This window comes from Peromyscus leucopus, chromosome 2, assembly GCF_004664715.2.
Source record: "Peromyscus leucopus breed LL Stock chromosome 2, UCI_PerLeu_2.1, whole genome shotgun sequence".
NCBI classification, from domain to species: domain Eukaryota; kingdom Metazoa; phylum Chordata; class Mammalia; order Rodentia; family Cricetidae; genus Peromyscus; species Peromyscus leucopus.
In genome coordinates this window covers 123067255-123080116 of record NC_051064.1, presented here as the reverse complement: position 1 = coordinate 123080116, position 12862 = coordinate 123067255, and the positions used below count along the sequence as shown (strand labels likewise).

General features: G+C 45.3%; 1 long non-coding RNA gene and 1 pseudogene across 1 annotated transcript; one reads left to right on the top strand and one right to left on the bottom strand.

The window, feature by feature from the left end:
* The first annotated feature begins 1714 nt into the window (after positions 1-1714).
* Positions 1715-12094, top strand: LOC119087358. Its single transcript, XR_005090768.1, has 3 exons — positions 1715-1819; positions 8270-8358; positions 11806-12094. It is a non-coding gene; the product is annotated as an uncharacterized LOC119087358 (long non-coding RNA).
* On the bottom strand, positions 5294-6073 carry LOC114704966 (annotated as a pseudogene).
* Positions 12095-12862: the final 768 nt, after the last annotated feature.

Sequence of the window (12862 nt, the reverse complement as noted above, 5' to 3'; positions counted from 1 at the left end):
TCCAGGCTAGATTTTTCAAAAGGCATTCAAGGGGGGTTTTAGAAGGAGGATGAGATGCAAAGTACAGATCAGAGGAGAGGGCAGTCTGGGTAGAGAGGGTCCTCCAGAGGGGAAGTGGAGCAGATTCCAGACAGCTGTTGAGAGGTTCTGTGCACTTGACAGCTGTGAGGGGCCGGGGATGGGAATGAGAGCAGCAGAGTGAATGAGCTGTAGGAGGAGAATGGCCTGCAGATTTGGGCTCCAGAAAGAACAAGGAATGAACATTGGGGAAGTTTAAGGCATCTGTGGAGGTCAGAGACAGAGCATACACTGGGGAGAAGTCGGTTAGGTGGAGTCTCACTGGGGAGACCCAGGAAGACTGAAGAATAGGGAAAACTGTCGACTTTTAGGTTTGGGTAGACAGGCAGACCCAGCAGAGGCCTGTGGGTGATTTGCCTGACTGAAAAGCTTGTGATGAGACTGAGGAGGAACATCCAGCTGTCAGAGCTCTGTGGAGGACGCTTGAAAGAGACAATGAGAGACCCAGTACAGGGCTGGGTGGTGGGTGGTCCAGCTGGCAGAGTCTAGGAAGAGGCGCTGGCTGGGCAGGGGGCTGCCTGTCAGAGGTAGATGGGCAAAGGACACGGTTCCCAGCTGTGGGGACACAAAGTGAGTCATTGCTAGGGTGAAGATAAGGAGCCCAGGTCCTAGAAGGAGGAGTGGCCAAAATGACAGGTGTTTAAAGGTTCTGTTTAGAAGTCAGGTGTGGTGGTCATCTAAACACTCAGGAGGCTGAGGCGGGTGGTTGTCTGTGAGTTTGAGGCTAGCCTCTCCCCATGGCCAGTTTCACAGCAGCTTTGGACACACACACACACACACACACACACACACACACACACACACACACACACATACATACACACACACACACAAACACACATACATACACACACAAACACACACACACACAAACACACACACACACACACACACACACACACAAACACACACACACAAACACACACACACACAAACACACACACACACACACACACACACACAAACACACACACACACATACACACACAGAGACAGACAGACAGAGACAGAGACAGAGGATGGAGAGAAGAAATAGCTTTGAAGTTAGGCTACCTGTTGGGGACCATTTAGTCACCTCTGGCTCCTCTGTGGTTTCTGGAATATGTCAGACCTAGGTCATGTAGGTGTGCAGGGGAGCGAGGGACACAGATGGTCTGGGGTGGATGCCAGGAACTCTGTATAAGGAAGATTCCAAATGATGCCAATGTAGCAGCCCTGATGGCATGATTACACTGAATGAAAGGGGCCTGAGATCCGAGGGAAAATTTTTAGTTTTTCTATTTGGAGTGCATACAAATTAAGTAGGAGCAAAAGTCATCCCAAAGTAAGGTGAACTGTTGTCAAAGAACAGCCAGCTGTTGTCTGCTAAGACACAGCAGAGAGAGGAGACACAGTTCAATTCTTGAAGACACTAAAATTGTCACCTCATGTCCTTACATATGAAATGGAGCATTGCATAAGATGGATTGAAGGACAGAAGAGCAGGTTCTGGTCTGTGGTAAACCCTGAACAAATACGTATTAGCAATGGTTGGTGCAGTGAATGCTCAGGCTGTGTCAGCCAGCAGGGGCGTGGTCACCTAGGTCCCTGCAGGCACCCTGACTGCCATCCAGGAACTCAAGCAGTTGTTGGTGTCACTGAGCTAAGATGGTGTTCCGTGGTTCCTGGTGTCTCCTGTCTGTCTGTCTTCTGTCCTGGGAGCTGGGGGTTTTGGTCCACCAGTCAGAACAGCGGCCAACAGGTTTGAGGCTCTTATATGACTATAGTTTGTTAAAAGTGGATTGGCACAGGGCAGGCAGCCGTCTTCCTTTCCCCATCTGGCTTCACATCTGCAAAGCCACAGCTGGAAGGCTCAAGGATAGTGGTCCTGCAGCTCTTGCCTTTCCAAAGGTTTTGGGTTGGGGACTGCTGTGCACTGGAAGGGAGGGAGTCAGGTGTCTGTGGTGAGAGCTGGGGAAGGGCTATTCACTGCTGGGGTTTATGCTGGAGAGAGAGAGAGAGAGAGAGAGAGAGAGAGAGAGAGAGAGAGAGAGAGAGAGAGAGAGAGAGAGAGAGAGAATGAATTATTCCCTTAAAGCAAACAAAGTGACACAGCCAGGAATCCCTGCATTCAGGAGACAGAAGCAGGAGGATCCTAGTTTGAGGTCAAGGAGACACACATAATCGGACCCTGTTGGATTCAGCTCTTGGCCCTACTTAATTTAAGGGTCTTTATTGTTGTTTGCAGTTTTTTGTTAGTTTTGGCTTTTAAATTTGTTTTCTTTTAATTTAATTTAATTTTGCATGTGTCTTTGTGTTTGTGTACATAAGTCACCACATGTGGAGGTCAAAGGACAATTTTTGGGAGTCAGTTCTCTCCTTCTCCTAAGTGGGTCCCAGGGATGGAACTCAGGTCATTGTCTTGGCAGCAGGTGTCTTTACCCACTCCAGCACCACGGAGCCTGTGTACTGGCTTCTTTAATCCCATACAGTGCATGGAAACCTAGAACTTTCTATGTAGCCAAGCATAACTTTCATCTTCTGTTCCTCTTGCCTCTACCTCTCAAGTGCATACAGTCATATGTTACTATGTCTTGCTAATTTAATTTTTGAAGATAAAGTCTCATGTAGCCAAGGTTGTCCATAATTTGATTTATAGCCAAGGATGACCGATTTTTCCATTTCTTTCTCTCTATTGTATTTTGTTTCAGTATTTATTTTAAGACAGGGTGTCACTATTTAGCCAAGGCAGTCTTGGAACTCACTATATAGTCCAGGACAGCCTCAGATGTTCCATGATCCGCTTGCCTTCACCTTCTGAGTGCTGGGATTACAGAAGTCTCAATTCCAGGGTCCCAAAGGTAACCTTGAACTCCTGATCCTCCTTCTTCTTTCCAAGCTTGGGGTTACAAAGAGTGTGCCCTATGCCCAGCTCTTTTTTTTGTTATGAATTAAAATTATTTTGTTACAAAATCAGGCTCAGATATAATCCAGACTGACTCTGACCTCAGGATTCCCCTGTCCCACCTCTGGAGTGCTGGGATTACAGGCATTTGATGACACACACAGCTTTGCATTTAGTACTCCTGATGTCCATTTCAAAAGAACATCTGGGAGGGGTTACAGTGGTATTTTCAGTGCTTGTGAATTTAGCTCAGAGTCATTGGCCTCTGGCTTGAATTTCAAGTCCTGTCCTGGGTAAGGTCACCTCAGGAGTGACTGTGCCAGGAGTGGGGACACCTCAGCTTCTGGAGGTGGAGCTGACAGTGAGGAAACAGCCCAGGAGAGACATGAGGGAACATCCTGAGGGTGGAGGAGGTCAGGAGAGGTCAGTGTCCTGAAGTCAGTGAAGAAAACGTTCCCTGAAGAAGGAAACAAGTCAAGAGTGAGGACTGACACCTGCAGCCCCAGGGCTGGGGGAGCAAAGGGAGGTAGATGGCTGCAAGTTCAAGGCCAGGGTGGGTTAATTTGTCCCTGGTGAGTTTCTAGTGAGTCCCTGCAAATTCTGCAGTGATACCCCAACCCAAAAACAAACAACAACATAAAGGAAGAGAGCAGGTCAATAGACCACAGGTAGAGGATCTGTCAGGAGCAGCCTGGGAACTGATTATTGGTTTCAGCCACCTGAAGACCTGTTTCCATTTTGACAGAAGCAGTTAGAAGCTGATCGTTTTGAAATGGCTTAAAGAAAACCACAAAGAGAAATTAGTCAGTGAATACTGATAGCTCCTGCAAGGCTGTTTCAGACCCCAGGGCTGGAGCCAGGCTCACAGAGGATGTGAGATGGATGCTGCCCTCTCCAGCACTCGGGCTGTCACTGAGCAGAGCTGTGTTGTTCTGGAATGTCTGTGGTACAGGGTAAAGATTCACCAGAGCAGAACTGACATTAGAGTTTTAATGAAGAACAGACTCTGTGGACAGAGACACAGCAGGCTGGTTCTGAGAGAGAGAATCGCACCCAGCAGGAGTGGGGCACTTTCTCCACAGTTGAGAACAGTTACCAGGCCCCCTTCATTTTGCCCTCTGTGTACTTGTTTGAGTAACAAGGTGGGCAGCTCACTATTTGTCCACAGTGACTCCTGTCACACCAGGTGTCCATTTGGGGTGCAGGCTCTTTAAGCTCTAATTGTTTGTAAAGCAGCACAGGTCACTCTGTCAGGATCTGAGAAGCATGGGAGTTGTTTTCACTTTTAACCTTTGCTTGTGTGAGCCTCAGGCACTTCATGTACCTCATCCTGGTCCTGGCAATCCTCCTGCTTCAGTCTTCCGAGTAATGAGATTACAGATTAGTGTCAGCACACCTGACTCATCCTTTGTTGTCTTTATTAATATGATGAGTAGCCGAGAATAACCTTGACTTCTAATCCTCCTCCCTCTGCCTGCCAAGGGCTAGGACCATATGTATGCTCCCCTTGCCCAGTTTACACAGTCCTGAAGTCCTTCCAGGGCCTGGTGCATGCTGGGAAAGCTCTCTATCACCGTGGCTTCTTCTCCAGCCTCACATGGCCTTCTGCAGCTTGTTAGTAACTGACAGACAGAGCTACACAGGAAGTGTTCTTTTATCTGTTCCTGCTGAGGGGAAATTCATGGGACATCAGCTTTACCATTTTCAGTGCCCAGTTTGGTGGCCTTGAGCCTGTTCACCAGCTGAGGCAACCACAGCTTCTCTCTAGTTTCAGAACTGTGAGCACCAGGCAAACCTCCATATGGGTGAAGTCATTGTTTCCTCCCCCTCCTCTCACTGCTGATAACCTCCCCCTATTCTCTGTGCCGTGAGGTTTCTTATTCTGGACACAACAGATGAAGGTGTGGATAATTTGTCTTTTTTGTGGGGTTATTGTACGGAACATGCTTTGAAGTTCATCCAGATTGTAGCATGATTCAGTACTTATTCCTATTCATGGGTGAATAATATTGCATTGTGTGACTGAACCACAGGTTATTCATCCAGTAACAGACATGTGGGCTGTTTTTACCTTTGCTATTACCACAATAGTACTGTAAACATTTGTGTAAGGTTTTATCTGGATGTATGTTTACATTTTTCTTGTGTATAAATGTAGGAGTGCAGTTACTGGGTCATTGGATAATTACATGCTTAGTTACTTGTTAGGCAGTTCCATACTTTTCCACAGGGTTGCATTGTTACTTTTCCACCAATAGGACACAAGTGTTCCTCTTTCTCCATGTGCTCAAAGTCTGTCTGAATGGAATTAGATTTTTTATTTTTGGAAGGTAAGTTTGTAATTATATTTATGCACAGAAAACTTAGCAGTGTACATTTAACCCAATTTAGTGGCAAGTTCTTTGGCTTTTGCCTTTTCCAACTTGGCAATCCAAGCCACAGATTTAGGACCCAGGACGTTGCCTCCCCAGTGGCGGCGGATGAGTTAACCTGTGGGAAGGCAACAGTGGTGCATGTCTTCCTGTGGACCAGCCACCCCAGCCTGGCCTTTCCCTTGATGATGCAGTAGGGGACTCCCATCTTGTGACACAGGGCAGGCAGGAAGACCACCAGCTCAATGGGGTCTACATCGTGGAATCATCACTAGCTGAGCCTTCTTGTTCTTCCCTAAGGTGGTGACTGTAGTGACCTCTGCTCGAAGGACAGGTGGTCTTTTAGTTGGGATGTCCCCTTTGCCAGCAGCTTTCTTCTTAGCATGGGCCAACAGCCTCTGCTTCTTCTCCGGCTTTGTCTCTGGCCTGCACTTGAGGCAAGCTTAAGCAGCTGGGTAGCTGTTTGCCGGTCCAGGGCCTGTGTGAACTGGTTAATGGCAGGAGGTACTTTGAGCCGTTTATAGAGGATGGCTCTTTGCCGCTGCAGCCTAAAGTAGCGGGGCCATTTGACGAAGCGTGTGAGATCTCTTTTGGGCTGGATGTCCTGCCCAATGCCGAAGTTCTTAGGCCTTTTCTCAAACAAAGGATTCACCACCTTTTTGGCCTCCTGTTTCTTCACGACGGCAGGGGCCGGGGCCACCGTCTACCCCTTGGCCTCCTTTCCCTTGGGCATCTGGTTCGGCTGGAGGAGAGAGCCAGACTTTGTTGTTTTAACCTGCATTTCATTAAAGCATGATAGTTCTGTTGGCCATTTCCTTCTCTTCTTGGAGACATGTCTTTTCATCCTTTCAAATTTCCTTCTTTATGTTTTTCTCTTTTTTTTTTTTTGAGGTTTTGATGTTTTTGACATTTATTTATTTATTTATTTATTTATTTATTTATTTATTTAAAGTGTATCAGTGTTTTGCTTGTATGATTGTCTATGAATCATGTACATGCAGTACCCACAGAGGTCAGAAAAATGTGTGAGATTCTCTGGAACTGTTTCAGACAGCTATGAGCCACCATGTGGGTTATGGGATGAGCAGTCTGTGCTCTTAACTGCTGATCCATTTCTCAGGCTCTATTTATTTATTTTGAATGCCTCTGCCTCCTGAATGTTGAAAGAAAGATTTCCACCACCATGCCAAATTGATTTTCATATTTTTCATTTCAACTGGGGTTGGAGGCAAGGCTGAGTAGTCAAGAGCATTAGATGCCCTTGCAGAGGACCCAGATTGGGTTCCCAGCACCCACATGGCAGCTTACAACTGCTTGTGCCTCCAGCTCCAGAGGATTCAGTGCCCTCTTCTTGACTCTTCAGATACCAGGCACACAGGTAGTATACATACATACATGGAGGCAAAACACTCACACACAGAAAATAAAAATAAAAACATCTTTAAAACTTTTAAATTTACGTACATGGATTTATGTGAATATCTTGTATGCAGGTGCCCACAGAGAACAAAAGAAATAGTTGAACACATAGTTGGAATTATAGGTGTTTGTGACTTTGTACTGGTCTTGGGTCCTCTCTAAAAGAGGCACACAACTTAACCACTCAACCATCTATTCAGTTTACCTCACCACACACACACACACACACACACACACACACACACACACACAAACACACCATTTCTTAATTGTACTAATTGTCTTGGTAAGCTGTAAAAATTCTTTATATCTTCTGGATATTGAACTCAGACATGTGTTTCACAAATATTATCTTTTATTCTGGAGGCTGACCTCATCCATTAGCTTCCAGATTCTTATACTGTGAGGTGAGACACCATAGGAGATTATGTAACTGAATGTGTTGTTTAGAAGAATGTGGCAACAGTATTCTGAACGCACAATGATCAAAAATTAATTCAATATCAAAGGTGAAGTGAAAGGAGTCCTTCTGGCAGTGTGTGTGTCTCCTGCTCCACTGGAGTGTTGGTTCTGAACTCCAAACACATGAACTTTGCCTTGTGCATGCTATTGTAATAGAATATTATTTTAAGATATGTTACCTATGTTTATATTTCATTTGTTTAACTCTGTGAAGCTGTGATACGTTGCCTGTCTAAAACACCTGATGGTCTAATAAAGAACTGAATGGCCAATAGCAAGGAAGGAGAAAGTATAGGTGGGCTGGCAGGCAGAGAGAATATATAGAAGGAAAAATCTAGAAGAAGGAGATCTAGGAGCTAGAGAAGGAGGACGACCTCAGGATCCAGCCACCCAGCTACACAGCAAGCCACACGGTAAGAATAAGATTTACCAAAGAGAACAGGAAAAGCCCAGAGGCAAAAGGTAGACGGGATAATGTAAGTTAAAAAAGAGCTGGCTAGAAGCTAATACAGGCTAAGGCTGGGCATTCATAATTAAGAATAAGCTTCTGTGTGTGATTTATTTGGGAGCTAGGTGGTGGGGCCCCCTAAAGAATAAAACAGCAAAACCCAAGAACAGCATGCTCTGCTCAGACTTCAGGCTACTGTGTGTTATGAACTCAGATCTTTGATGGTGCATTCGATGTTTATGATCTAATAGAAACAGTGGTTTAATTACCAGAATCAAAGACTTTTAATATTTTCTTCAGCATTTAATACCAAATTAATGTCTCTTTCTATTATATTGTGTTTCAGTGTTGGATTTTAGAAATTGCTGTTTGGTGGGGTTGAATAGATGTCTCAGTAGTTAAGAGCACTGGAGGACCTGGGTTGAGTTCCCAGCACCCACCTGGCAGCTTACAAGTCTTGCAGAGGACCTGAGATCCTCTTCTGGCCTCTGTGGTTACTGCACACAAGGGTGCATAGACACATATATAGGAAAAACATCTATACACACAAAATAGAAACTTGATGTTCGATTCATGAATTTTCATCATTGTTTTGTTGTCTCGAAGAGTCCTCTCGTACAGATGAAATGATGGTTGATATGGAAATACCTGGAGTTTCTGTCTTACTTCAGGATATTTGGAAGTACCTGATGGAGGTAAGATGGCAGCGCATTCCCTGAGAGGTTTGCTGGGGACTTTGATAGACAGTTCTATTTGAATGCTTTGCAGCCATGCTGACCTGGAACTTTATTGATTGATTGATTGATTGTGTGCATGCTGAGCAACATGATGCTGATGATAATTATGATAATGTGAAGGAAGAGAAGGAGAATAATAAGAAAAGGTTTCTTGGTTAACCTGGAGTTCACTATTGAGCTAGACTGACTGAAAGGCAAGGCCCAGAGACCCTCCTGTATCTCCCTCCCCAGATCTGATATCACCAGATCACTGCTGTGTAGCTAGAGTTTTCCTGCCTTGCCCACAGTCAGGACAAATCTTTGTTACCCGCCAGTCCCACAGCCGCTCAGACCCAACCAAGTAAACACAGAGACTTATATTGCTTACAAACTGTATGGCCGTGGCAGGCTTCTTGCTAACTGTTCTTTTATCTTAAATTAATCCATTTCCATAAATCTATACCTTGCCACGTGGCTGGTGGCTTACCAGCGTCTTCACATGCTGCTGGTCATGGCGGCGGCTGCAGTGTCTCTCTCTCTCCGCCTTCTGCTTCCCACAATTCTCCTCTCTCCTTGTCCCACCTACTTCCTGCCTGGCCACTGGCCAATCAGTGTTTTATTTATTGACCAATCAGAGCAATTTGACATACAGACTGTCCCACAGCACTGCTGCGCCTGGATTTTTTTCCTTTCCTTTTCCTTTTCTTTCTTTCTTTTGTTTTTTTTTCTCTTCTTATCTTATTTAAGGGGCAACATGCACTCCAGGCTCAGCTGCTCACACTTGCATGACAAGTGCTTCCCTGACTGAGCCATCCCCCAGCCTCTCTTGATTTATATTCTATGAAAGGTTTGTGTTTGTGATCTTCCTTAGGGGAGGGAGATCCTTAACTCTGTGGTTTGGGGACACATGTGTATTAAGTAGCTTAATCTGAGAAGTGACTGTTGATACACTCCAATCTGACGTTCAGAGCTAACAGTCACTTCCTTCTCCAGGAAGGAAATGATTAAGAGATGCTCAATACCTCCCATGAAAGATATGATTTCAGTTTTTAGAGATAAACATTCAGGTAGCTTCCACTTTCTAAAAATTTGTTTTTATTATTTCATGTGTATTGGTGTTTTTCCTGCATGCATGTCTAAGAGAATGTCTGATTCTCCCGAAGTGGAGTTACAGAGAGTTGTGAGCTGCCAAGTCAGTGCTGGGAATCGAACTGAAGACCTCTGGAACTTACGTATCTTAAGAACCTCAGCTCTCAACTGCGGAGCCCTGTCTCCAGCCCCCACTTTCACTTCTTCATCCCCATTGTTCCCTTTTCTAACCCACACTCACCTGATACTTCTATTTCTGTTTTTTTTTTTTTTTAATAAATCTTGCTTTGTATCCCAGGCTGGCCTCAAACTCTCGCAACACTTCTGCCTCAGCCTTCTGAACGCTGGATTATAAGCATGTGCCATAGCACCCAGAACCCACTCATTTAAAGAAAATAATTAGTAGTTTGATTACTTCACTGTCAGATCCCCTGAAGCTGGAGTACAAGCGTTTGTGAAACAAGAGATGTGAGTGTTGGGACCTAACTTGGGTCCTCTGGAAGAGCAGTACACATTCAACTGTTAAGCCATCTCTCCAGGCTCTAAAACTAACTTCCATTACAATTACTTATGTATTGTATGGTCACATGTGTGCCATGGTGTGCTTGTGGAGGTAGAGGACAAGTTAAGGAAGTCAGTTGTGTCTTTCTTCCATATGGTTCACAGGGACAGAATTCTGTGGTGATATTGTGTTCCCCAATATATTGTGCACCCTAATAAATGTATCTGGGGTCAGAAAACAGAACAGCCACTAGACAGACATAGAGGCCAGAAAAATGGTGCCACACACACCTTTAATCCTAGCATTCTGGAAGCGGAGATTTATCTGGAACTCTGTGAGTGCAAAGCCACATTGGAAACAGCCAGGCATGGTGACACATGCCTTTAATCCCAGGAAATGATGGCAGGAAGCAGAAAGGTATATAAGGTGTGAAAACCAGGAACTAGAGCCTGGTTAAGCTTTTAGGATTTTGAGCAGCTATTCAGCTGACATCCATTTGGATGAGGACTCAGAGGCTTCCAGTCTGAGGAACAGCTGAGGAATTGGCAAGGTGAGGTTGGCTGTGGCTTGTTCCGTTTCTCTGATTTTTCAGAATTCACCCCAATACCTGGCTCAGGGTTTGTTTTTATTAATAAAACCTTTTAAGATTCGTGCTACAGAATTCAGGTTGTCAGGCTTGGCAGCTGCTGCCTTTACCTGCTGTACCATCTTCACAGAGAGGAGTCAAAGATGCCTCCAAGTTATCGGTGTGAGCAACTGGCTGAATAGTATTGTCACTTATAGAGACAGGGAGCCAGTGTGTGTGTGTGTGTGTGTGTGTGTGTGTGTGTGTGTGTGTGTGTGTGTGTGTGTGTAGGCAGGCAGTTTGACTGTGGTGTGAAGAGACAGGATGTAGACTTCATTTGTAAGCACAGTTTGAGTGGGCAAACCAACAGCTCTGTATTTCAGGCCATTGGAAATATGTGTCTGAAGTTCAAGATGGCGACAGAGCTGGACACATTCAGAAATGCATATATACAATAATATATTATATATACAGTATATACATTACATATACAGTATATAATTAATCTTGTTTACTTTAACTTTTACTATGTGAAAATTATAATTATTTATAAAAGCAGAGAGTAATAGAGTGCATATCTCTGTATTTAGTTTTGGTCTGGTAAAATGGCTCAACGGATTAAAGGCGGTTGCCACAAAATCCAGACCAGCTGACTTAAACTGTCAGATTCCTAGTGGAAGGAGACACCAACTCCAGAAAGTTGTCTCTGCCCTCCACATATGGGCTATGATATCTCCACTTACTCTTCCAGGGCAGAGTAGTTTAAAGTAGCATCCCATATTGTGACCCATAAATACTTGTCATTAAAGAGAAGAAGCCTTTAAACTGGTGTGGTGGTTTGTGTCCTTAATCCCAGTCCTCAAGAGATGGAGGCAGCAGAATCTGAAGTTCAAGATCAGCCTTGGCTACTTACTGAATTTGAGTCCAGCCTGGGACACATAAAACAGTGGCTCAAAAAGACAAAACAGTGACCCTGACTCAGGATTAGAAATATAGTATTTCCTAGAGACCCTGATACAAGAGTTTGATCAAAATGGGTTCCAAAGTGGCTGGAGAAGCTGGATGTAGTGACACAGGCTTTAATCCCAGGATTTGGGAGGCAGAGTGAGGCAGATCTCTGAGTTTGAGGACAGCCTGGTCCTAGCAGTGAGTTCCTGGACAGCTAGAGCTACATACTGAGACCCTGTCTCTAAAAGTAAAGTGGGTTTGGGGGTCGGGAAGGTGGGTTAGAGAGAGTTCAGTGACTGATAACCTTTAACTGCTCTTGCAGGCTGAGGAACTGACTTTTTGGTGATCTCGAGTCCAGTGATTGGTCCCAAACCAAGGAGTGCAAGCATCGTGAACACAGCAGTGAACACAGCTATGCTCTGCTCTCCGTGGTGGACTCTTGAGACACAACCTAACTGCGAAAAGCCAACCCTGTCTGCAAAGAAGGACTAGTCACTTGCTTATGCACACACACCCCTTCCTCCTCCTCCTAGCTTGGTAAAAGTTTCCTAGTCTGTAAGAGTGGCATGCTTGCTTAGTGTGAGCTCTTCCCAGCTTTTCTGAAATAAACCTGCCTGCATTTGAGTCCAGTCCTCTGACATCTTTTTCCACATATTTTCCTAACATAGTACTCAATCCCGGAAAGAGAACTTGGAGCAGGAGCCCATCTAGCAACCCAGGGAGCAGGTGCAGCAGCAGGGCACCCAGGGCTAACCCTTGATCCCGAGGTGTCCCTGAGTTAGTTCCACCCTGTGTCTGGGCCTCCTCTACTTCCTCCCACTCACCCTCCCTCTGCCAGCTCCTGGCATGGACACCTCTCCAAACACTTGGGCTTGTTTCTCCAACTGCTCCCTTGTTATTGCACCCGGTTCTTCTCTCATCTCTACCTCCTTCCCCCAAACCTCTGTCCCCTCCCCTACTTCTTCCCCAATTGGCCCAGAAAAAAATGAAGGCTATTCTCCCCGACAGTCAGACATCCAACCCTAGGCCATCCTCTGGCCTGAGAGGTGCTGGGTTTCTTCTGTCTGGATGAGTCTTTGGAACTTCCTCATCTTCCATGTGCTCAACCCTTCTCTCCAGGAGAGGATCACCATCTCTGTTAGAGCTAGGGACCCCCATACTCTAAAAGACACCCTAGCTTCTCACCACTCCTGGCTTCTCAAAATTCACTTCCAGGGATTGAACTCAGGACTTCAGACTTGGCTGCAGCTGCCTTAACCACTAAGAAGATTATATTTCAGCATGGATGTTCTTGTGAGAAATTAGGTGAGGTCCACAGAGACAGCAGCTCTTCAGCACTGTGCTTCATGGAAGGAAGACAGGACTCTGCCTTGTGTTGG